This window comes from Rhinopithecus roxellana, chromosome 4 (assembly GCF_007565055.1).
Source record: "Rhinopithecus roxellana isolate Shanxi Qingling chromosome 4, ASM756505v1, whole genome shotgun sequence".
In the NCBI taxonomy this organism is placed as follows: domain Eukaryota; kingdom Metazoa; phylum Chordata; class Mammalia; order Primates; family Cercopithecidae; genus Rhinopithecus; species Rhinopithecus roxellana.
Window position 1 is genome coordinate 98,298,353 of NC_044552.1, and position 24,219 is coordinate 98,322,571.

The following is a 24,219-nucleotide window of genomic DNA, read 5'->3' on the forward strand; positions in this document are numbered from 1 at the left end:
CTTCCCACTCCCACCAATCACTAGGAAATGGTACCAGTAAAGAAGGTTGTGTGCCCTGCATGTGTCTGAGGACAAGTGTGCTGGACTGTTCTCATGGAGAGTTAAGTCCTGTGCTAGGAGGGTCTCATGGCCCAGCCTGCCCAGCCTCCAGAGCCATCCGGAGCCTGCCCACATCTGCAGCATAAGAACGTTCCCCATTAGCAGATTGGATAAAGCACTCAGTCCTGACCCTCTGACCTTCAGATGGCATTTAAAAAATGACATTTGGGCCAGCCATCGATAACATTAGGTTTCAGATTTATTTTAAAAGATAAATTGAAAAATAAACCTTGGCTGTAGCACACCGTTGTTTAATCTAAACTGACCAGGTTAATGGTGGTGGATGCTCTTCTCCACTGTGTCCATTTAGCCCAATATGGCTCAAATTTTAATGTGCACATGAATAACTTGAATATCTTCATAAAATGCAGATTTTGATCCAGTAGTTTTGGGAGGGGACCCTGGATTATGCATTTCTAACAAGCACCCAAGAGATGTTGGTGCTGCTGGTCTGTAGACCACAGTTTAAGTAACAAGGTCCCAGAGCCCCCTGCTCATCATTTGAAGTGAAACTCAGATGCGTCACCTCCTGTCTGTGGCATCCTGACAAGAGAGCTCACATTCCCCTCCCAAGGCAGAATTTATTATTATCTCATCTGTGATTCCAAAGCATTTTGTGCATTGAGGCCTTCCTTTATGTTGTGATTATTCTACTTGAACAATGGTTCCCAGGCTGGCTGTATGTGAGTCACCTGGGGAACTTTTGAAAAACTATCAGTGCCTAAGCCCAGCCCCATTCTGATTTTACTGTGGTCTCAACTCTCTCTCTCTTTTTAAATGACACTATTTTTAAAAGGCTGTTAAGCGGGGATCACTTGAGCCCTGGAGTTCGAGACCAGCCTGAGCAATGTAACAAGACTCCTCTACAAAACAATTTAAAAATTAGTTGGTTGTGGTGGCACGCACCCAGGCGTGCACCCATAATCGTAGCTACTCAGGAGGCTGAAGTGGGTGGGAGGATTGCTTGGACCCAGAAGGCTGATGCTGCTGAGAGCTACGATTGTGCCACTGCACCCCAGCCTGAGTGACAGAGTGAGACCCTGTGTCTAAAAAAAATAAAGGCTGGTACTAAAGTCTGAAATAAATTTCTCTGGGAGAGTATTGTCTGGACGTAGTTTCTAAACTATGTTTCCTGGGAACAAGGGGTTCTCTGGAGGGGCTTTAAGGTCTACTCTGGGGGAATGGGTGGGAGGCAGAAGAAGAAGAAGGAACACAGTGCGTGGGGGCAAGAGATAGAGCCAGTCAACCAGCCCAACAAAGAATACAGAGCCTACTATGAGCAGGTGCTGTTCCAGGAACCCAGTGCTTTAGTTCTTCCAGGAACCCAGTGAAGAAGGGTTTACAGAGAGAGAAGAGGTAAAGGGGCTGAGTTCCAGGGCCAGGGCTGGAACTGGGGCTTCTGTCCCCAGGTCCTTTTCACTTTTCACAGTTTCCTGTAAGAAAGCTACGGAGTTCCAGAAAAAAAAAAAATGGCCCAAGGGAGGTTTTAGTCTTCTTCTACCAATGTCCTTTCAGATCATTCTAGAAGGCATCTGACCTCCTGGCTGCAGGAATGGGAATCAGGGGTGGGAGGGTCAGATAAGCACCCACAGAGCTGGATTTGCCTGAGCTGCTTGGAAGAAGCTTCCAGCCCTGGATGCTGGGCCTCTGGTCACCAGCCCTCTTCTGGCCTCCGGCCACCTGCCTCTTCTTTTACTTTCCCTAAGATAGCACCCCTGTTCCACCTCCGCTAGGAAGTTGGCAGTTACTGCCTCCACATCTCCAACTCCTTCCTCGTGTCTGCTCTGCCATGGCATCGGAGAGGCTGTAGAGTGGCACCTAGCCACAGACGTTTCTCATCCTCCTGTGAGTAGAAAGGGTGCAGGAGGGGAGGTTGCCCGCAGAGAATGTAACCATGGATATAATAAGAAGCCCTAGAAGGTAAGCTCCCCGAGAGCAAGGATTTTTGTCCATTTCCTCAATTGCTGTAATTTAGGGTCCACAACAGTGCTTGGCACATGATAGATGCTCAGGAAATATTTATGGAAGAAATGAGTGAACTCTTCTCGCCCATGAGGCATTGGGTACTGTGCTGGATACTTACTTACTTTGTGTCATTTATTGTTAGCTACTGAAGTATCTCATTCATGTTCACTGTTGGGGCAGGAGCCTGGAGATTCAGAGGATGCACTTTGCTAGCTTTGTGGCCATAAGCCATTTACTCTCTCTGAGTTTTAGTTTCTCTAGGTGAAAAAAAAAAATGTGTATGTGTGTATGTGTGTGTGTGTGTGCGCGCACATAATTCTGGCCTCTCAAAGTGGATGTGAGAAGTGAGGGAGCCAGTGTGTCTACTCAGCCCAGGCTGGGTATAAATGGCTCATGCCTGTAATCCCAACACTTTGGGAGTCTAAGGAGGGAGGATCACTGGAGCCCAAGCAACATAGTGAGATCCTGTCTCTACAAAAAATATTTTAAAATTAGCTGGGCATGGTGTCACGCACCTGTAGTCCCAGCTGTCTGGGAGGCTGAGGCGAGGGGACTGCTTGAGCCCAGAAGTTGAAGGCTGCAGTGAGCCGTGATTACACCATTGCGTTCCAGCTTGGGTGACAGAGAAAGATTCTATCTCTAAAAAACAAAACAAAACAAAAACTAAAATACTCAGCCCAGTGTCTGGCCCCTGAAGAAAAATGAAGCAGAAGAAAGAGAGGAGAGGGGAGGAAAGTGAGGAAGGAGGAGAAGAGTGTTGCCATGTTCCCAAGAGGGGAAGAGCATTGCTAAGTTTTAACTGCCAAATGAAAATATTTAAAACCACCCAAAACCCAGAATATTGCTTCCATGTATTATCACTGCCATTTTATTGTTTTTTTGAGAAGGAGTCTCACTCTGTCACCCAGGCTGGAGTGCGGTGGCATGATCTCCACTCACTGCAACCTCCGCCTCCTGGGTTCAAGCAATTTTCCTGCCTCAGCCTCCCAAGTAACTGGGATTACAGGCATGAGCCACCACACCCGGCTTATTTTTGTATTTTTAGTAGAGATGAGGTTTCACCATGTTGGCCAAGATGGTCTCAAACTCCTGACCTCAAGTGATCCATCTCCCTCGGCCTCCCAAATTGCTGGGATTACAGGCGTGAGCCACTGGCCCACTGTCATTTCTAAAACAAAAATTTGAACACTGAAACTGTGGGAAGGTCTGATTTCAGAATATATGAAATTCTTCCCAAGAAAACTCAGTTTGCACTTTACCCTTGACATTTTCACCAAAAGAACAGATGAGGGCCAGGCGCGGTGGCTCATGCCTGGAATCCCAGCACTTTGGGAAGCGGAGGTAGGCGGATAACCTGAGGTCAGGAGTTCGAGATCAGTCTGACCAACATGGCTAAACCCCATCTACTAAAAACACAAAAAATTAGCTGGGCGTGGTGGCACACACCTGTAATCCTAGCTACTCAGGAGGCTGAGGCCGGAGAATCGCTTGAACCTGGGAGGCAGAGGTTACGGTCAGCCAAGATCATGCCACTGCACTCTAGCCTGGGCAACAGAGCGAGATTCTGTCTCAAAAAAAAAAAAAAAAGAATCCTGAGTGAGATAAACAGCTAGTTTAATTTTCTGGATGTTCCTTCTTAATAATAAAATAATATAAGAAATAAGACAGCATTTAAAAACAACATTGTGAATAATAATGTGTGACTACATGAGTCGGTAATCTGGGCCATTTGTACACCTGGGATTCAAGTTACTGCTTATCTTAAGACCATAGTGTCCACGAATAATGACATATTTCGTTTTCTACAATACTATTCTGCCCCTGTCTATTGCATGTCATGTGCACATGCCATATGAATATGGGCATCTAAAGAGTGGGAATGTGTAGTTATATCTGTGTTCTGGGAAAGTTACCTCTTCATAAACTATACCAGGTAACTGTATAACTACCGACAGCTGATAACTTTTATCGAGGTATGATTCACATGCATTAAAATGCATGATCTTAAGTGTATATTTCCATTTGTTTTGACAAAAGTGTGTACCCATTGGCCCACAATCTACAGAGATAGAACATTGTTGGCACCTCATGAAGTTCTTCCATGCCCCAGATTAATCCTTATAATAACCTTCCTTTACTTCACAGCTACTGTTCTGAGACCCATCACCATTACATTGGTTTTATCATTTCTAAAAGTTCATATAAATGGAATCATGATGTATGTACTCTTTCATGTCTGGCTTGCATTCACTCCACATAGCATTTTTTAGATTAATTCATGTTGTTGCATGTATCAGCAGCTCATTTCGATTTGCTGCTGAGCAGTATTCCATTGTACGAATAACCAGAATTTCTTTATCCATTCTTCTGTTGATGGACATTTGGGTTGTTTCCAGTTTAGAGAAATAAATCTTCTTATAATAAATTATTTAAATGATTTTAAAATAATAAACTTATTTATAAATAAAGCTTCTACAAATATTTGTGTACAAGAGTTTGTGTAAACATATGCTCTTATTTCTCCTGGTATGTACGTAGGAGCAGAATTATTAGGTATTAACTAGGTTGGTGAATTTTTTTTAAGAAAGCATTTTATTGACATATAATTCACATACCATACAATTTGCTTATCTAAAGTGTACAATTCAATGATTTTTAATATACTCACAGAGTCATGTAACCATTACTGCAATCAATTTTAGGATATTTTCATCACCCTAAAAAGAAACCCCCTGTCCTTTCACCATCACCCCAATTTCCACATTCCTACCCTCCCCTAGCCTTAAGTAACCATTAATTTACTTTGTTTCTATAAATTTGCCTATTCTGTACACTTCATATAAATGGAATCATGCAATGTATGGTCTTTTGTGACTGATTTATTTTACATTGTGTAAGTTTTCAAGGTTCATCCATGTTGTAGCAGGTATCAATACTTTATTCCTTTTTAATTGCCAAGTAATATTCCATTGTATGAATATACCACATGTTTCTTATGACATTTGGTTTGTTTTCATTTTCAGCTACTATGAATCATGCTGCCACGAACATTTGTGTACATGTTTTTGTGCAGACATATTTTTTTGTTTCTCCTGGGAATAAACCTAAGAGTGGAATTGCTGGGTCATATGGTAGCTCTGTATTTAACTTTTTGAGGAACAAACAGACTGTTTGCTAAAGTGTGGGCATCATTTTACATTCCAACAAGCAATTAATGAGGCTTCCAATTTCTCTGAATATTCATCAACACTTACTACTGTCTGTCTTTTATTTTAGCCACCCTAATGGGTGTGAAGTGGTATCTCATTGTGGTTTCAATTTGCATTTCCCTGATTGTTAATGATGTTGAGCATCTTCTCATAAGTTTATTGGCTGTTTATATATTTTCTTTGGAGAAATGTCTATTCGGATTGCCCATTTTTAAGTTTGGTTGTCTTTAATTATTGGGTTGTAGGGGTTCTTTATGTATTCTAGACACAATTAGCAGGTATTTATCCGATATATGCTTTGTAAATATTTTCTCCGAGTCAGTTGGTTGTCTTTTCACTTTCTTGATGGTGTCCGTTGAAGCAGCAAAATTTTAAATTTCAGTAAAGTCCAGCTTATCTGCTGTTTCTTTGGTTGATTGTGCTTTTGGTGTCATACCTAAGTCAGGCATACATTTAATCTTATGAAATCCTGAAGGCGTATGTGAGTTGTGCATGTCTTAGCACAGAAACATGCTCATGAAAGATAGATTACTTGTGAATGAAGCTCAGGGGTGGTGAATATACAACTAGAGGCTTTGTGAGGTTCAAGTAAAGAATTTGTGGAAGAAGTTGCCAAGATGAAGCAAAAAAATACAAGTTCATGCAGTTTTTAAAAGTTATCTACCAATTGCAATCAAATGAAGAAAATAGGCTTGGTTTGAACATTCACGTTTAAAATTTGGAGACAAGTTGCTCCTGGTGGGCTGTTGATGTCTCCATTTTACAGTGGAGAAAATTCCTGGACTGTTTCCTTATGTATAAAATGGAAGTGCTGACTCCTACCCTGCCTAACTCACAGGGTTGTTGTGAGAAGCAAATGAGTGAATGCATGGGAATGCTCCTGTCAGCTTAAAGTCCTGTGTAAGTGCGAAGTGGTGGTGTTGTCTATGATAAATTCACACAGTTTTCCTTTGAGCAACTGTTGTAGAACTTCATCTTAGTCTGTTCAGGCTGCTATAACAGAATACCATCAACTGGGTGGCTTAAACAATGAACATTTGTTTCTCATAGTCCTGAAGGCTGGAGAGTCCAAGATCAAGGCCCTGGCTGATTCAGTGTGTGGTGAAAGCTCTCTTCTTGGTTAGCAAATCCTCACTTGGAGGCAAGTGGAGACAGATCATCTCTCTCATGTCTCTTCTTATAAGGACATCAATCCCACCTGTGAGGACTCCATCCTCATGACGTAATCACCTCCCAAAGGGCCCTGCCTCCAAATACCATTACATTGAGAATTTGGGTTTCAGCCTAGAATTTGGTTGGGGGCAGACACAAACATTCAGCCCACTGCAAACATTTTACCCATATAATGCATGATTCTAAGCATTTTACATTTATTAACTTGTTTACCTCCTTAAGAAGTAAGTATTATTGCTATCATTCTAGTTTCACAATGAAGAACTTGAGGCTTGGACAGGTTTCCCTCCCAGAGTCCACACAGTTATAAACGCTCAAGCTAGGATTTGAACACAAGATAGAACTGGCTGGAGTCTGAGCTGCTACTATTGTGCTGTCTGTCTTTCTAAGAAGACACTGTCATACCTCTGAGTAGCATCCCTACGTTATAGTAACTCTCTCCATCCACAGCCTTTGCTTACTTGTGGGAGGGTTACGATCTTCAAATTCTTTGGAGTGTTACCCATTAGACATAACAGAAGATGCTGAAACTTTGCCTAAAATGTTAATGATTTTCCATTTTGGTCTTCTAGAGGTTTGTAATGAGATGGCTGGGTAAGCCATATGCTTCGTGCACACTATAACAATCTTTGTATTTATGGGACAACTAGAACCACCAACCTGATAGAGCAGATCTCATGAGCTCCTGTATGAGGCTGTCTTTCCCAGGACGTGCAACATGGTGACCAGCTGAGGTGGGATATGCCCTTTGGCTTTGATTGCTAAGAAGGAAGCATTCCCACATCCAAGGTCAATCTCCATCCTCACCGCCTGGACGGTTTGGCCTTGCTCCTTATAGACTTCTCTGGTGCTCAGGCTTTGCCTCCTTTTGCCTGAGAGGCTATGGTAACCAGGCTGGAGAGGTACCTTGCATGACTGGGTGGGGACACCTGGGGATGGAGAGAGCACTCTTTCTTTCTTTTCTATTTTAAAACAACTAGGGACCACTAGTTAACACCTGTAAATTGACCAGAAAGCAAAACATTTTTTAAGCAAAATAATTCTGGTTTTCTAAAAGTTGCATATCCCGATTACTGAGGTTTCAGAGCATCAGCTGTGGAAATTCTAAATTAGGTGAAATTTCACTCAGCAACTCCGGAAACTACTGAATATTCAAAACTCAAGAAGAACCAACTGAGAAAACCACCTGCATTGCCAACTTTAGCATTTTCTACAGAACAATTAGAAGCAGAAGTCACAGCCCCAAAGATCACATCACTGGAGATAGGCTGGCTCCATCTCCAGCATTGACTGAAAGGGACAGGAAATTATCAGTTGTACCTAAATGGTACTTATAAAAAACAAGAAGCTCCTACAACTTTATAGCCACTTGGGAAAAGCAAACAACATTTGGATGAATAACCCCTCCAAATGAGTTTTCTGTTGGTAAATGAGGTAGATTAACTTAGGGGAGCCCCAACATCTCTCCCACCTGAAATAGTCATGATTCTGAAAGATGCCTAGGGTAAATTCATGTCACCAATGATCAGCTGCAGCCCCCGCAGACCTGTGATTTAAATTCACCTCCAAGCTGCCCTGGATGTTCTCCTGGGCCCAGGTTATGGAGGAAGATTCACAGTGACTCAGAAGCCCCTAGGGAAAGCATAACCTAGGGAAAGCCTAGCCCTAAGCCTCACAGGGCAGAAATCCACAAAAATTAGTTCCACTCGTTCATAAAGAGCCTGTGTTTTCTCTTTTCCTTAAAGCAAAGAACCAAATAATCTGAAAAAAAAATGAAGATGAATGAAAACACTCTGAAGCTTATTATTTTGTTTTCATTTTTCAATAGATTAAAAGAGAGTGGAATTTATATTAACTTATTTTAAGAAATTATATGCCATCAAAGTTACTCTATGAGTCAAGACAATCACATGCTGGAAAAAGTTAAATAGTAATACATTGAATCACATAACTTATGTTGTGTTATGTTGTTCTTTCCTGTTGTATCTTTACCCATGAGTTCAATTTAAGTGTGTTGTGTATTTTACCTTAAAATTAAATCACACTCTTTCTTGTCTTCAAGAGTTGACAGTTCCTAATGTGGCTTCTCATTTAACGAATTTATTCTTGTCATCCCCCCAAGCCTCTATTTCATTCCAGTGAATCAGCTCCTCTAATTAGCAGGAAAGAAACTGGAATTAATTAACTAAAAGATCTGAGCTGTTATCAAAATGTCTTGTTGGACAACATGGTAAATAAGAAGAATGTGTCACAAATAAAATCATTTTACAGATCAGCCATTTCAGGAAAGGGCAGGAGAGGACAGAGCTCGCAAGAAAGCCCAGGCCTGGGATCAAAAGCACAGGTTTTCCTATCTATTAATCATGTGTCCTGGGGCAAATGACTTTATGTTTCTGGGCCTCAGGTGCTTCCTCAAGGAACTGGAGGTAGTAACCTATGACTGCTTCAAGGGCTTGTTCTTGGGGCCAATGAAATCACCGATGTGAAAATGTTTTGTAAATGCCAAAGCACCATTCAATTGCAAAGTATTATTATTCCGAGGCAGCTGGATTTGCTGGGAGGAACAACAAAAGAAGTCTTTGCATTTTGTATTCAGTCCTCAGACAACATGCTGAGGGGACCCCATTTCTACAAGCCTCTTCCATCCTAGCAGCCCCCATGAAGGGCTCCTCACTGCCATCGTAGCTTTAAGCCTAATTGATTTCATGGCATTTCCTCTCTTCACCACCACATCTGCCCCTAGTGACTTCCCTGAAACCTGACAAGCATATCGAATTTGATCAAAAAGAAGCCTGGAGACTTCTTGTGAGTCTGTATTTGAGCCTAGAAGCCTATGTATTTCAATCAAAGGCAGGCTTGGAAATGAAGAAAAGGTTGCCTTAAACAATTTTACTGTGATTCCAGCAGAGGGAGACAGGACTGCACTTTCCCACAGGATATATGCATTTTAATTTAAAGGTTTGCAATATGAAGAGCCAGCCTTCCTCCCTCCCTCCCTCCCTCCCTCCCTCCCTCCCTCCCTCCCTCCCTCCCTCCCTCCCTTCCTTCCTTCTTCCATCAAATCACGGTACTCATGATTTTAATGTCCCTTGGTGGAGAAAATACATGACTGAAGACCATTACAAATTCAGCTATGCTTCCAAAATGAGTTTGTGTCTATTGATCACAAGAGCCATTAGGGCATTTGAAAACAGCAGTCAAGGCATGTTATATATTCTTACTGACTCTTCATTGATAGTTCATATTTATAACCTCTAATTTAAACTGGAGATTGCATTTTAAAAACCACTTATGGCTCCTGGTGGAAAGAGCTAGCAAAAGTAAGAAGTAGGGGTTGCCTCATTGGAAGGAGACTAAAGTGCTCAACTTCCTAAGAAGGATTTTGGTCAAGTATTTAATGGATTGCTCAGATAATCACCAGATAATTGATCTGAGTAGTTGTAAGACATTTATTATTTGTGGGTTTTTTGAGCCAGGCCTTTAAGCAGAAGACGTTTATTATTTGATCAACAATGAAAAATAGGCCAGGTGCGGTGACTCACGCCTGTAATCCCAGCACTCTGGGAGGCCAAGGAGGGCGTATCACCCGAGGTCAGGAGTTCAAGACTAGCCTGGCCAACGTGGTGAAACCCCATCTCTACCAAAAATACAAAAAAATTAGCTGAGTGTGGTGGCAGGCACCTGTAATCCCAGCTACTTGGGAGGCTGAGGCAGGAGAATCGCTTGAACCTCGGAGATGGAGGTTGTAGTGAGCTGAGATCGTACCATTGCACTCCAGCCTGGTTAACAATAGCGAAACTCCGTCTCAAAAACAAAAAATGGTGAGAAATAAGAACTCAAAAAGAAATGTAATTTTTCATCCAATAGTGTACAAAGTGTTATGCTGGGTGCTGACTGTAATAAAAAGATGAATAAGATACAGGGATGCCATTTAGATTGTCCTTTGAGAAAGAGGACTAACAAGATATATGTGAAACAGTAGCCAACCGTTTTAGGCAGCAGATAATTAAACCCTAAAGTCATGTGGTACAGAATAAATGCCACTGGTACATGGACAAAGAGAGCTCCCAGTGAGCTACTGTGGTCAGGAGAGGTTATTTTATGGAGGACATGAGTTTCACATAATGGTTTGGGTTTAGATAAACTTTTCAAGGTGAGAAAAATTGGGGCAATTATGGTATTGGATTTTTAAAAATTAAATCAATGACAATCAGAAATACTTTTTATTTCAACCCTTGTTGAAGTTTTCCCTAAAATGTATGAATATATGGACATCTGAAATTGTTTCCTATATTTTGAAAATACTTCAGGATTAAACTCAGAAAAAAATTAAATGTATTTATGCATTTCTTTTTAGGAAATAAAAGCTTTAGGCATTTGATAGGTTAATTTATTCATTCATTAAATATTTATTGAACACCTACTGTAAGCCAGGTAAGGTTCTAAGTGGTGAGCAAAATAAGTATGTCTCATTGATTATTAAAATATTGGGGAGGTCAACAATAAAAAAGTACTCAGATATGCTTCAAAGGAAAAGAACAAGTTGAAGTGACAGCAAATAACAGATGTAAAATCTACTTAAGTAGAACAGTCAGGGAGAGCTTTGGTTGAGATTTAAAGAATGAGCAAAGCCAGGCCAGCAAAGTGGGGAGCAGAGCTCCAGGTAGGCCCCTAGGGCTAGTTTGAGGTGCCCAGGTATAGTATCATATGTAGGTTGTATGCATATATATATGTATATAAAATCATATACATTATATATACTATATATCCTACTTCATTTGCTTATTTATTTCAAGGAATTGCTTATGTGATTATAGGGGCTGGCAAGTGTGAAATTTGCCGTCCAGGCCAGTAGGTTACAACTCTTGGGTGGTTGCTGTAGTCTAAAGGCAGAATTTCTCTCCCAGGAAACCTCAGTTTTGTTGCGTTTAAGGCTTTTGAACTGATTGCCTAAGGCCCACACACATAATTGAGGGTAATCTCCTCCTACCTAAAGCCAACTGATTGTAGATGCTAACCACATCTACACAATACCTTCACAGCTAGACCTAGGTTAGTGTTTGATTAAATAACTGGGTACTACGACCTAGCCAAGTTGACACATTAAACCAACAATCCCAGCAGGAAACCATCACATCTAGCACAGTGTCTGGAGTACTGTGAGATAGGAAAAGAAAGTCAGATAAATTTGGGAAGTTGCGTAGCGGTCTTGAGGCTCAGATAGAGTTCAGCTTTTATTTCCAGTGCATTGGGAAACCACAGAATGTATCACCAGGGAACGGAGACTGATGCATCTTAGAGCCTATTTTTCATTCTCTTAATCTGTGGGACCCAAATTAAAAAATAATCCACTCTGGCTACTCTCTGGAGAATAAAATAAAGAGTGCAATTTGGGGAGAATAAAATAGGGAGCCTAGTCAAGATCTAGTGGAGAGGCAGAAACCAATGGAGTGACTTCAACAGGGAACATTTGATAGAAGGAGTTGTTAACTATGCACAAGGTGGATAACTTTTAAAAGGTGTAGAAGAGGGAGCAACTGCAGAGAACACCTCTAGGGCTGAGAGAAGAACAAGGAAGGAACTTGGAAATCTAGAGGAGGTCCTGCAAGGTCTGTGATCAATACTCTGATGAGAAGGTGTGACTCCTGCAGGAACACGCTATTCACCACTGTGGGGAAGAAGAAACTTGCAGGGGGCTGCTTGCTGGAACCATAAGGACCTCAGCTGCTTTGAAGAACACCACAGGAAATAGCTACACACTGTGCCCCTTCCTGCCACTTAAAAAAATGCATTGTATTGACTGGCAAAGTAGAAATGTGGTTTACAGAGTCAGCTCAAGTATTGTACAGTAGGGCAAAGAAAGTTGGGCTTGAGGATAAGAGCAAATAAGTGGATAACTGGCACTGGGATCAAGGGTGGATTTGGTGGCCAGGTGCGGTGGCTCATGTCTGTAACCCTAGCACTTTGAGAGGTCAAAGTGGGAGGACTACTTGAGACCAGGAATTCAAGACGAACTTGGGCAACATAGGGAGACCCTGTCTCTACAAAAAATATAACAAATTAGCTGGGCATGAAGGTGCATGCTTGTAGTCCCAGCTACTCAGGAGGCTGAAGTGGGAGAATCGCTTAAGCCCAGGAGATCGAGGCTGCAGTGAGCGGTGATCATACCACTGCACTCCAGCCTGGACTCTGCTTCAAAAAATAAAAATAAAAATAAATAAATAAAAAAGGGTGGACTTGGAGTTGAAGCTTTTAGGAAGCTATTGCAGTGGTCAAGGGGAGAGTTGATGGGGGCTGGATGACAGTGGTGGCAACATAGTTGGAGAAGTAGACTTATTCAAGTTATCTATTGGAGGTAGGTACTCAAAAATGTTAAGTTGGCATCTTTATTCATTAGAAGAGAATATTGAAAATATGAAAATTCTATGGTGTGACTCAGGCTCTTAACATTACACAAATAATTCCAAACATGAAGTCTTAGTGGCAGTATTTATTAATTCACTTATTTGTGTAGCAAAATAAATTTAAAAAGTCTAAATAAATGGAGAGATGTTCAATTTTTATGGATAGAAAGACTCAATATTTTTAAGATGTCAGTTCTTCCCAACTTTATCTAGAGATTCATTGCAATTCCAATCAAAGTCTCAGTGAGTTACTTTGTGAATATTGACAGACTCTAACATTTGTACAGAAACAAAAAAATAGAATGGTCAATACAATATCAACGAAGAAGAACAAAATTGGACTACATACACTACTCAACTTAAAGACTTGTTATAAAGTACAGTAATTAAGACAGTGTAGTATTGGTGAAAGAGTAAACAGTAGATCAATAGCCATTTCTGCCTTGTCTCACAGGGGTCCTTGGGGAGGGCTGCCAAAGGAACTGGGAAAATACCACAGGGAGAAGGAAATAGAGAACCTAGAAATAGACACAAATATATTCAACTGATCTTTGATAAAGGATCGAAGGCAATTCAGTGGAGAAAGGATAGGTTTTTTTCCAACAAATGGTGCTGGAATAAGTGGACTGCCACATGCAAAAAAAAAAAAAAAGAAAAAAAAAGAAAAAGAAATCTAGACATGGGAGGTATCCGGAAGAAAATGGTGGATAGGAGGCAGGATCACATTACAGCTCTCACTTGGACAGACAGAGCAGCCTGTGGAGACTTGCACTGTGAAATTTTGCTCCAAGATCTACTGCAAGAATATACCAGTAAAGCTGAGAGAATCCACAGACCTTTTGAAGGAAGTGGATTACCCTTGCAAGACCTAGGAGAGATCCCAAATACTGCAAGTGCCCATACTGAGAAAATGGGAAAGGGGAATTGTCCACCCACAAACACATAGCCTCCCTGGGGAACCTGAAGGTCCAGATCACAGAAAAAGGATTTGACTTTATCTGGAGCTGAGACAATTTAGGGAGCCAAGCAAAATACAAGGGTAGAGGAAGCAGTAGGAAAAGCCCTGTGGGCTCTCTGGGTCCCAGGGAAGCCATTTCTGCCTTGTCTCACAGGGATCCTTGGGGAGGACTGCCAGAAGAACTGGGAAAATACCACAGGGAGAAGGAAAACTCCTGCTGAACTTTATAACAATTCCAACCAAACATGAAGTTTCCTGGCCAGAACTTGGGGGAGGGCATAAATCCGGTGTACAGACTTCACAGGCAGGGAGGCATGAAAGCCCTGTTTGCTTTCTCAGCCAGGAGACTGGTACCCTGGGGCAAGTTCTCAGCCCTGCTCACCCATTTCCTAGAAACAAACTCGGTGCTGTTGGAGTGGGGGCATGGTGGGAGTGAGACCAGCCTTTTGGGTTGCACAGGAGCTGGGTGAGGCCTATAACTGCCGGCTTTCCCCTGCTTCCCTGACAACCTGCATGACACAGCAGAGGCAGCTATAATCCTCCTGAGAACATAACTCCATTGACCTAGGAACCACACCGCCATCTCCCACAGTAGCCACAGCAAGCCACGTCCAAGGAGAGTCTGAGCTCAGACATGCCTAACCCTACCCTTCCCAATGGGACTTCCCTCCCACCCTGGAAGCCAAAGACAAAGGTTATATTCTCTCGGGAGTTCCAGGACCTCACCCATCACCCGATCCTCCCCTATACTGCCATAGCTAATGCTCTCTTGAAAGTTCCACCTCCTGGCAGGAAGCCAACCAGCACAAAACTACAACTACAACTAAGGACTCTCAGAGTCCATTTCACTCCCCTGCCACCTCCAATGGAGCAGGTTCTGGTATCCATGGCTGAGAGACCTGAAGGCAGTTCACATCATAGGACTCTGTGCAGACACTCCCAGTACCAGCCCAGAGCCTGGTAGCTCTGCTGGGTGGCTAGATTCAGAATAGAATAACAATCACCACAGTTCTGCTCTCAGGAAGCCACATCCCTAGGAAAAGGGGGAGAGTGCTACATCAAAGGAGCACCCCATGGGACAAAAGAATCTGAACAGCAGTCTTGAGCCTCAAATCTTCCTTTGACAGAGGCTACCAAAATAAGAAGGAACCAGAAAAACAATTCTGGTAATATGACAAAACAAGGTTCTTTAACACCCCCCTAAAAAAAAAATCACACTAGCCCACCAGCAATAGATCCAAAACAAGAAATCCCTGAATTGCCAGAAAAAGAATTCAGAAGGTTGATTATTAAGCTAATCAAGGAGGCACCAGAGAAAGGTGAAGTCCAACTTAAGAAAATCAAAAGGATGATACAAGATATGAGGGGAGAAATCTTCAGTGAAGTGGATAGCACAAATAAAAAAAATCACAACTTCAGGAAATAAAGGACACATTTAGAGAAATGCCCTGGAGAGCCTCAGCAATAGAACTGAACAAGGAGAAGAAAGAACGTCAGAGCTCCAAGACAATGTTTTCGAAATAACCCAATCCAATGAAGACAAAGCAAAAAGAATGTTAAAAAATGAGCAAAGGCCTCCAAGAAGCTTGGGATTATGTTAAATGACCAAATCTGAGAATAATTGACATTCCTGAGGATAAAGAGAAATCTAAAAGTTTTGAGAACATATTTGGGGAAATAATTGAGGAGAACTTCCCTGGCCTTGCTATAGATCTAGACATCCAAATACAAGAAGTTCAAGAACACCTAGGAAATTCATCACAGAAAGATCATTGCAGAGGCACATAGTCATCAGGTTGTCTAAAGTCAAGATGAGGGAAAGAATCTTACGAGCTGTGAGACAGAAGCACCAGGTAACCTATAAAGGAAAGCCTATCAGATTAACAGCAGATTTCTCAGCAAGAACTCTACAAGCTAGAATGGATTGGGGCCCTATCTTCAGCCTCCTTACACAAAACAATTATCAGCCAAGAATGTTGTATCCAGTGAAACTAGGCTTCATAAATGAAGGAAAGAGACAGTCTTTTTCAGACAAACAAATACTGAGAGAATTCACCACTACCAAGCCAGCACTATAAGAACTGCTAAAAGGAGCTCTAAATATTGAAACAAATCCTGGAAACACATCAAAACAGAACATCTTTAAAGCATGAATCTCACAGGACTTGTAAAACAAAAATACAATAAATATAAAAATAAATAAACCAAGGTATTCAGGCAACAAATAGGACAATGAATAAAATAGTAGCTCACGTGTCAATACTAACTGAATATAAATGGCCTAAAGGCTCCATTTAAAAGATACAGAATTGCAGAATGGATAAAACTTCATCAACCAAGTATTTGCTGCCTACAAGAGCCTCACGTGCTCATGCCTTAATCCCAACACTTTGGAGGCCGAGGTGGGTAGATCACAGGCCAGGAGTTTGAGACCAGTCTCACTAACATGGTGAAACCTCATCTCTACTAAAAATACAAAAATTAGCCAGTGTAGTGGCAGGCACCTGTAATCTCAGCTACTCAGAAGGCTGAGGCAGGAGAATCGCTTGAACCCGGGAGGCAGAGGTTGCAGCGAACTGAGATCGTGCTACTGCACTCCACTCCAGCCTGGATGACAGAGTGAGACTCCGTCTCAAAAAAAAAAAAGCCTCACTTAACACATAAGGACTCACATATACTTAAGGTAAAGGGGTGTAAAAAGATATTTCATGCAAATTGACATCAAAAGCAAGCAAGAGTAGCTATTCTTATATCAGACAAAACAAACTTTACAGCAATAGCAGTTAAAAAAGACAAAGAGGGACATCACATAATGATAAACAGCCTTGTCCAACAAGAAAATATCACAATTCTAAATATATATGCACCTAACACTGGAGCTCCCAAATTTATAGAACAATTACTACTCGACCTAAGAAATGAGATAGACAGCAACACAATAATAGTGGGGGACTTCAACAAAGAAACAATAGATTTAAACTATATCCTAGAACAAATGGGGCTTAACGGATATTTACAGAATATTCTACCCAACAACTGCATAATATACATTCTATTCATCAGCACATGAAACATTCTCCAAGAAAGACTATATGAGAGATCACAAAGCAACTTTCAACAAATTTAAGAAAATTGAAATTATAACAAGTACTCTGTCAGACTACAGTGGAATAAAATTGGAAATCAACTTCAAAAGGAACCTTCAAAACCATGCAAATACATGGAAATTAAATAACCTGCTCCTGAATGATCATTAGGTCAACAAGGAAATCAAAATGGAAATTTAAAACTCTTTGAACTGAATGATAATAGTGATACAACCTATTAAAACCTCTGGGATACAGCAAAGGCAGTGGTAAGAGGAAACTTCACAGCCTTAAATGCCCACATCAAAGAGTCAGAAGGAGCACAAATAAGACACTTTAATCACCTTCAAGGAATTAGAGAAACAAGAACAAACCAAACCCAAACCCAGCAGAAGAAAAGAAATAACCAAGATCAGAGCAGAACTGAATGAAATGGAAACAAAAATACAAAAGATAAATGAAACAAAAAGCTGATTCGTTGACGAGATAAATAAAATTGATAGACCATTAGCAAGATTAACCAAGAAAAGAAGAGAGAAGATCCAAATAAGCTCAATTAGAAATGAAATGGGAGATATTACAACTGATACCACAGAAATACAAAACATCATTCAAGGCTACTATGAATACCTTTACATTCATAAACTAGAAAACCTAGAGGAGACGTATAAATTCCTGGAAAGATACAACTCTCCTAGCTTAAATCTGGAAGAATTAGAAACCCTGAACAGACCAATAACAAGAAGGGGGACTGAAATGATAATTTTAAAAAATACCAGCAAAAAAACAGTCCAGGTCCAGACGGATTCACAGCTGAATTCTACCAGACATTCAAAGAAGAATTGGTACCAATCCTATTGACACTACTCCACAAGATAGAGAAAGAGGGAATAATCCCTATATCATTCTATGAAGCTAGTATCACCCTAATATCAAAACCAGGAAAGGACATAACAAAAAAGAAAACTACACACCAATGTCCCTGATGAACATAAATGTAAATATCCTTAACAAAATATTAGCTAACCAAATCTAACAGCATATCAAAAAGACAATCCACCATAAACAAGTGAGTATCATACCAGGGATGCAGGGATGGTTTAACATATGCAACTCAATAAATGTGATACACCAGATAAATAGAATTAAAAACAAAATCACATGATCATCTTAACAGATGCAGAAAAAGCACTTGACAAAATCTAACATCCCTTTATGATTAAAACCCTCAGCAAAATCAGCATACAAGGGACATACCTCAATGTAATAAAAGCTATATATGACAAACCCACAGCTAACATAATACTGAATGGGGGAAAAGTTGAAAGCATTCCTCTGAGAACTGGAACAGGACAAGGATACCCACTCTCACCACTTCTATTCAACATAGTACTGGAAGTCCTAGCCAGAGCAATCAGACAAGAGAAAGAAATAAAGGGTATCCAAATCGGTAAAGAGGAAGTCAAACTGTCACTGTTTGCTGATGATATGATCGTATACCTAGAAAACCCTAAAGACTCCTCCAAAGGCTCCTAAAACTGGTAAGTGAATTCAGCAAAGTTTCAGGATACAAAATTTATGTGCACAAATCAGTAGCTCTGCTATACACCAACAGCGAACAAGCTGAGAATCAAATCAAGAACTCAACCCCTTTTACAATAGCTGCAATAAAATAAAATAAAATAAAAGTAAAGTAAAATAAAATAAAATAAAATAAAATACTTAGGAATACACTTAACCAAGGAGGTGAAAGACCTCTACGAGGCAAACTACAAAACACTACTGAAAGAAATCATAGACAGTACAAACGGAAATACAACCCATGCTGACTGATGGGTAGAATCAATACTGTGAAAATGACCATACTGCCAAAAGCAATCTACAAATTCAATGCAAATCCCATCAAAATACCACCATCATTCTTCACAGAACTAGAAAAACCAATCCCAAAATTCATATGGAACCAAATAGGAGCCCACACGTGCAAAGCAAGACCAAGCAAAAAGAACATATCTGGAGGCATCACATTACCTGACTTCAAACTACATTATTATAAGACCATAGTCACCAAAACAGCATGGTACTGGTATAAAAATAGGCACATAGACCAATGAAACAGAATAGAGAACCCAGAAATAAACCCAAATACTTACAGCCAACTGATCTTTGAAAAAGCAAACAAAAACATAAAGTGGGGAAAGGACACCTTATTCAACAAATGGTGCTGGGATAATTGGCAAGTCACATGCAAGAGAATGAAACTGGATCCTCATCTCTCACCTTACACAAAAATCAATTCAAAATGTGTCAGGGACTTAAAGACCTGAAACTGAAAATTCTAGAAGATGGCCAGGCGCGGTGGCTCTCGCCTACAATCCCAGCACTTTGGGAGGCCGAGGCAGGTGGATCACGAGGTCAGGAGTTCAAGACTAGCCTGGCCAACATGGTGAAACTCCATCTATACTAAAAATACAAAAATTAGCTGGCTGTGGTGTTGGGTGCCTGTAATCCCAGCTACTCAGGAGGCTGAGGCAGGAGAATTGCTTGAACTTGGGAGGCGGAGGTTGCAGTAAGCCAAGATAACGCCCCTGCACTCCAGCCTGGGCGACAGAGCAAGACTCTGTCTTGGGGAAAAAAAAAATTCTAGAAGAAAACATCGGAAAAACTCTTCTACATATTGGCTCAGGCAAAGACTTCATGACCAAGAACCTGAAAGCAAATGTGACAAAAACAAAGATAAACAGGTGGGACTTAAAATAAAGAGCTTCTGCACAGCAAAAGGAACACTCAGCAGAGTAAACAGACAACCCACAGAGTGGGAGAAAATCTTCACAATCTATACATCAGACAAAGGACTAATATCCAGAATCTACAACGAACTCAAACAAATTACAAGAAAAAAAATTCCATCAAACAGCGGGCTAAGGACAGGAATAGACAATTTTCAAAAGAAGATATACAAATGGCCACCAAACATATGAAAAAATGCTCCACATCACTAATGATCAGGGCAATGCAGATCAAAACCACCATGCGGGCAGGGCATGGCGGCTCACACCTGTAATCCCAGCACTTTGGGAGGCCAAGGCAGGCAGATCACCTGAGGTTAGGAGTTTGAGACCAGCCTGGCTAACATGGTGAAACCCTGTCTCTACTAAAAATACAAAAATTAGCTGGACATGATAATGCATACCTGTAATCCCAGCTACTACTTGGGAGGTTAAGGTAGGAGAATCACTTGAACTCAGGAGGCTGAGGTTGCAGTGAGCCAAGATCATGCCACTGCACTCCAGCCTGTGCGACAGAGCAAGACTCCATCTCAAAAAACAAAACAAAACAAACAAAAACCCTGGCGGCCAGGCATGGTGGCTCATGCCTGTAATCCCAGCACTTTGGGAGGCTGAGGCAGGCAGATCACGAGGTCAAGAGATCAAGACCATCTGGCCAACATGGTGAAACCCTATCTCTACTAAAAATACAAATCTTTGCTGGGCATGGTGGCACACGCCTGTAGTCCCAGCTACTCGAGAGGCTGAGGCAGGAGAATCGCTTGAACCCAGGAGGCAGAGGTTGCAGTGAGCTAAGATGGCGCCATTGCATTCCAGCCTGGTGACAGAGCAAGACCTCTGTCTCAAAAAAACCCCAAAATCCCACAATGCAATACCACCTTACTCCTGCAAGAATGGCCGTGAATAAACAAAAACAAAACAAAAACAAAACAAAACAAACAAACTAACAAAAAACACATAGATATTGGTGTGGATGCAGTGAAAAGGAAACACTTCTACACTGCTGGTGGGAATGTAAATTAGTACAACCACTATGGAAAACAGTGTGGAGATTCCTTAGAGAACTAAAAGTAGAACTACCATTTGATCCAGCAATCCTGCTACTGAGCATCCAGAGGAAAAGAAGTCATTAAATGAAAAAGACACTTGGGCACACATGTTTATAGCAGTGCAATTAGCAGTTGCAAAAATGTGAAACCAGCCCAAATGCCCAACAATCAATGAGTGGATAAAGAAACTGTGGCATATATATACAATGGAATACTACTCAGCCCTAAAAAGGAATGAATTAACGGCATTCACAGCAACCTGGATGGATCTGGAGAATATTATTCTAAGTGAAGTAACTCAGGAATGGAAAACCAAACATTGTATATTCTCGTTCATAAGTGGGAGCTAAGCTATGAGGATGTAAAGACATAAGAATTTCACAATGGACTTAGAGGACTTGGGGAAAGGGTGGGAGGGTGAGGGATAAAAAGACTACAAATTGGGTTCAGTGTACATTGTTTGGGTAATGGGTGCACTGAAATCCCACAAATTACCACTAAAGAACTTACTCATGTAATCAAATACCACCTGTTCCCCAAAAACCTATGAAAATTTTTTTAAAAATCTAGACAAGGACATTGATTTTTACCCACTCTCAGACATCAAGTTTGTGATGATGCTTGTGATGACAAAATAATATATATGGATAAAATTAAGGCTCTGCTATCAAAAGGTCATAGTTTAATGGTCTATTGATCCTTGGCACCACAGTTGTGGTTGGAGCCATTGTGGAACGCTGGGCTGGGTGTGTTCAGACCACAAAACTTAGACTGTAAAAAAAATTAACTCAAACTAATTGAGGCTTCCTGTCCATCTAGATTTCTCATCAATCATGAAAATTTCAGTATAGATGGTGGGCAGTCTCCAAAAAGCCTATTGTCATCATTGTAATTAATAAGTAAAGTGCTTTCAGAGTGACACCAGCACCAGTTGGTTTATGGCATTGGTAACTCAGCAGGGAAGGAGAGACAGGGAAATGACAAAAAGAGCACATTACAGATGGGCATTAAAAAACCTCGAGATCAAGGAATCTGACCTGAATTAAACGAGCAGATGCAGAATGGGGGTGGTTCCTTTGGAAGCACACTATAAATACCACAGCCTTCCCGACAGGACTGATATTAACGGTCTGACTAATGTTTTGTCCCCTCTGTTTTATTTGGATGTTCTGACTAATCTGAGTATTTGGCTCCAGATATGCAGTGGGCCAAGGGGAAAAGGAGCCCCACAGAGTGGGTTGACAGGAATCGAATTTGGGATCCAAGTCACTGCTACTTAACTCTTGGGATGGGAAGAAAAATTGGAGAGTTCAGCACATTGCTGACTGTTCCCTCAAATTTATTCTTTGTTTTCATCGTGATATAATTTTAGCTAGGTATAAGATGACTCATCGAGAGACTACATTTCTTGGACTCCTCACAGTTAGGAGTGACTACGAGGCCAAGTTTCTTTTTTTTTTTTTTTGAGACGGAGTCTCGCTCTGTCACCCAGGCTGGAGTACAGTGGCCGGATCTCAGCTCACTGCAAGCTCCGCCTCCCGGGTTTACGCCATTCTCCTGCCTCAGCCTCCCGAGTAGCTGGGACTACAGGCGCCCGCCACCTCGCCCGGCTAGTTTTTTGTATTTTTTAGTAGAGACGGGGTTTCGCCGTGTTAGCCAGGATGGTCTCAATCTCCTGACCTCGTGATCCGCCCGTCTCGGCCTCCCAAAGTGCTGGGATTACAGGCTTGAGCCACCGCACCCGGCCGAGGCCAAGTTTCTTGCCAATGAAATGTGAATTGAAGTGATGAGTGCAGCTCCTATGTCACTTGCCTAAACAGAAATTGCTTGCCTTTCATGTCTTCTCTGCCTACTGGCAGCCCAACTTTAACCAGGTACACAAAGACCACACCCTGAGAAAGAGGAACAAGACAAAGAGCACTTCGTTCTGGAGCAGATTCCCATCAGCCTGGACCACTCACCTCTAAGCTGTTCCATGACAAAGAAATGCTATTCTATCTTTTTACTGATCTTTCCATGGTTCGATTACAAGCAGCTTAAATTGTAGGCTTGGCAATATAGTGAGTAAAGCAGCAGCTGCTTTAGGAACTGAAAAATGGCTCTTCGGGTCATTGTTTCATCAAATTCCTTTCCTTTGCCTTTTTAATTGTCCCTTATCCCCCACCTGGCAAGAACCAGTCCAATACTGGGAGATTGTGTTTAGGCCCTGAGCTCAGAGCCAGAAGCAAAATTGGTGCACTTGTGCAGTCATCCCTCAGTACCAAGGGGATTGGTTCCAGGACCCCAAGGATTCCAAAATCCATGGATGCTTAAGTCCTTTCATAAAATGGGGTAGTATTTGCATATAACCTATGCACATTCTCCTGTATACTTGAAATAATCTCGAGATTACTTCTAATATCTAATACAATGTAAATACTAGCAAGTAGTTGTTATACTATATCAGTTTTTGAATTTGTGTTCTTTAATTATTTTTCTATCCCCAGATATTTTTGATCTGTACTTGGTTGAATCTACAGATGGAAAGCCCATGAATGCAGAGGGCTGACTGTGGCTAGAAAATGTGCTGCAGGGAGCAGGTGCAAGCAGCTGATGAGCACCTGCAGCCACTGTCTGGAGCAGCTCGGTGTGCTGCCTGCAGTTCACCCATCAGTCAGTGAGTGCCTTGTGTGTGGTGTTGGGTTGGCTCTAAGGGCTTGGGGCAAGGGGACATTGGATGGCCATGAGAATATAAGGTGGAGTTAAGTACTGCCTGGTCCTTCCTCTGCTGATGAAATCATTGCCCTGGAGACCCTGCATTGCTGCAAGGAAGGCCATGATGGCTGAGGAATAAAAAGGAGAGTGATAAGAGAGAGAAGGCTGGTACACTCAATAAAGGAAAAGAAGAGTTTTGTCAAAAAATAGTGTTTTTGGCCAGGTGCAGTGGCTCACGCCTGTAATCCCAGCAATTTGGGAGGCTGAGGTAGGCGGATCACCTGAGGTCGGGAGTTGGAGACGAGCCTGACCAACATGGAGAAATCCCATCTCTACTAAAAATACAAAATTAGCCGGGCCTAGTGGCGCATGCCTGTAATCCCAGCTACTTGGGAGGCTGAGGCAGGAGAATCGCTTGAACCCGGGAGGCAGAGTTTGCAGTAAGCTGAGATCGTGCCATTACACTCCAGCCTGGGCAATGAGAACAAAACTCTGTCTCAAAAAAAAAAAAGTATTTTTAAAAATTGGTCTGGAAGTGTTATAGTTCAGTAAGTCAGTCTGGATCCTTAATATGCTCTGATGCTGGCCCTAACTGGTTCTCTCAGGCCTCTTTACAGCTCCCTACTACATCCTTGTCCTATAAAGAGGGCACAGATACTCTCCGCATTAGAGCCACATGTTGTTAGTGGGAAATAACGTTGATTAAGAACATTTACAAGCAGCAAAGTAGCGAAATGTCATAGCTTTCTGACCTCTCATGATAGCAGTAAGAGGGATGCATGGTTGGCTCAAG

The 24,219-nt window shown here is 41.6% G+C and overlaps 1 protein-coding gene across 1 annotated transcript in view; it reads left to right on the forward strand.

The window, feature by feature from the left end:
- Nucleotides 1–23,215: 23,215 nt before the first annotated feature.
- The window catches only part of GABRR1 (gamma-aminobutyric acid type A receptor rho1 subunit), a 52,626-nt gene continuing 51,622 nt past the window's right edge, over nt 23,216–24,219 (forward strand). Inside the window, exon 1 of the mRNA XM_010357771.2 lies at nt 23,216–23,388. The gene's annotated coding sequence lies outside the window, so the exon portion shown is untranslated. The remainder of the gene's footprint in view (nt 23,389–24,219) is intronic.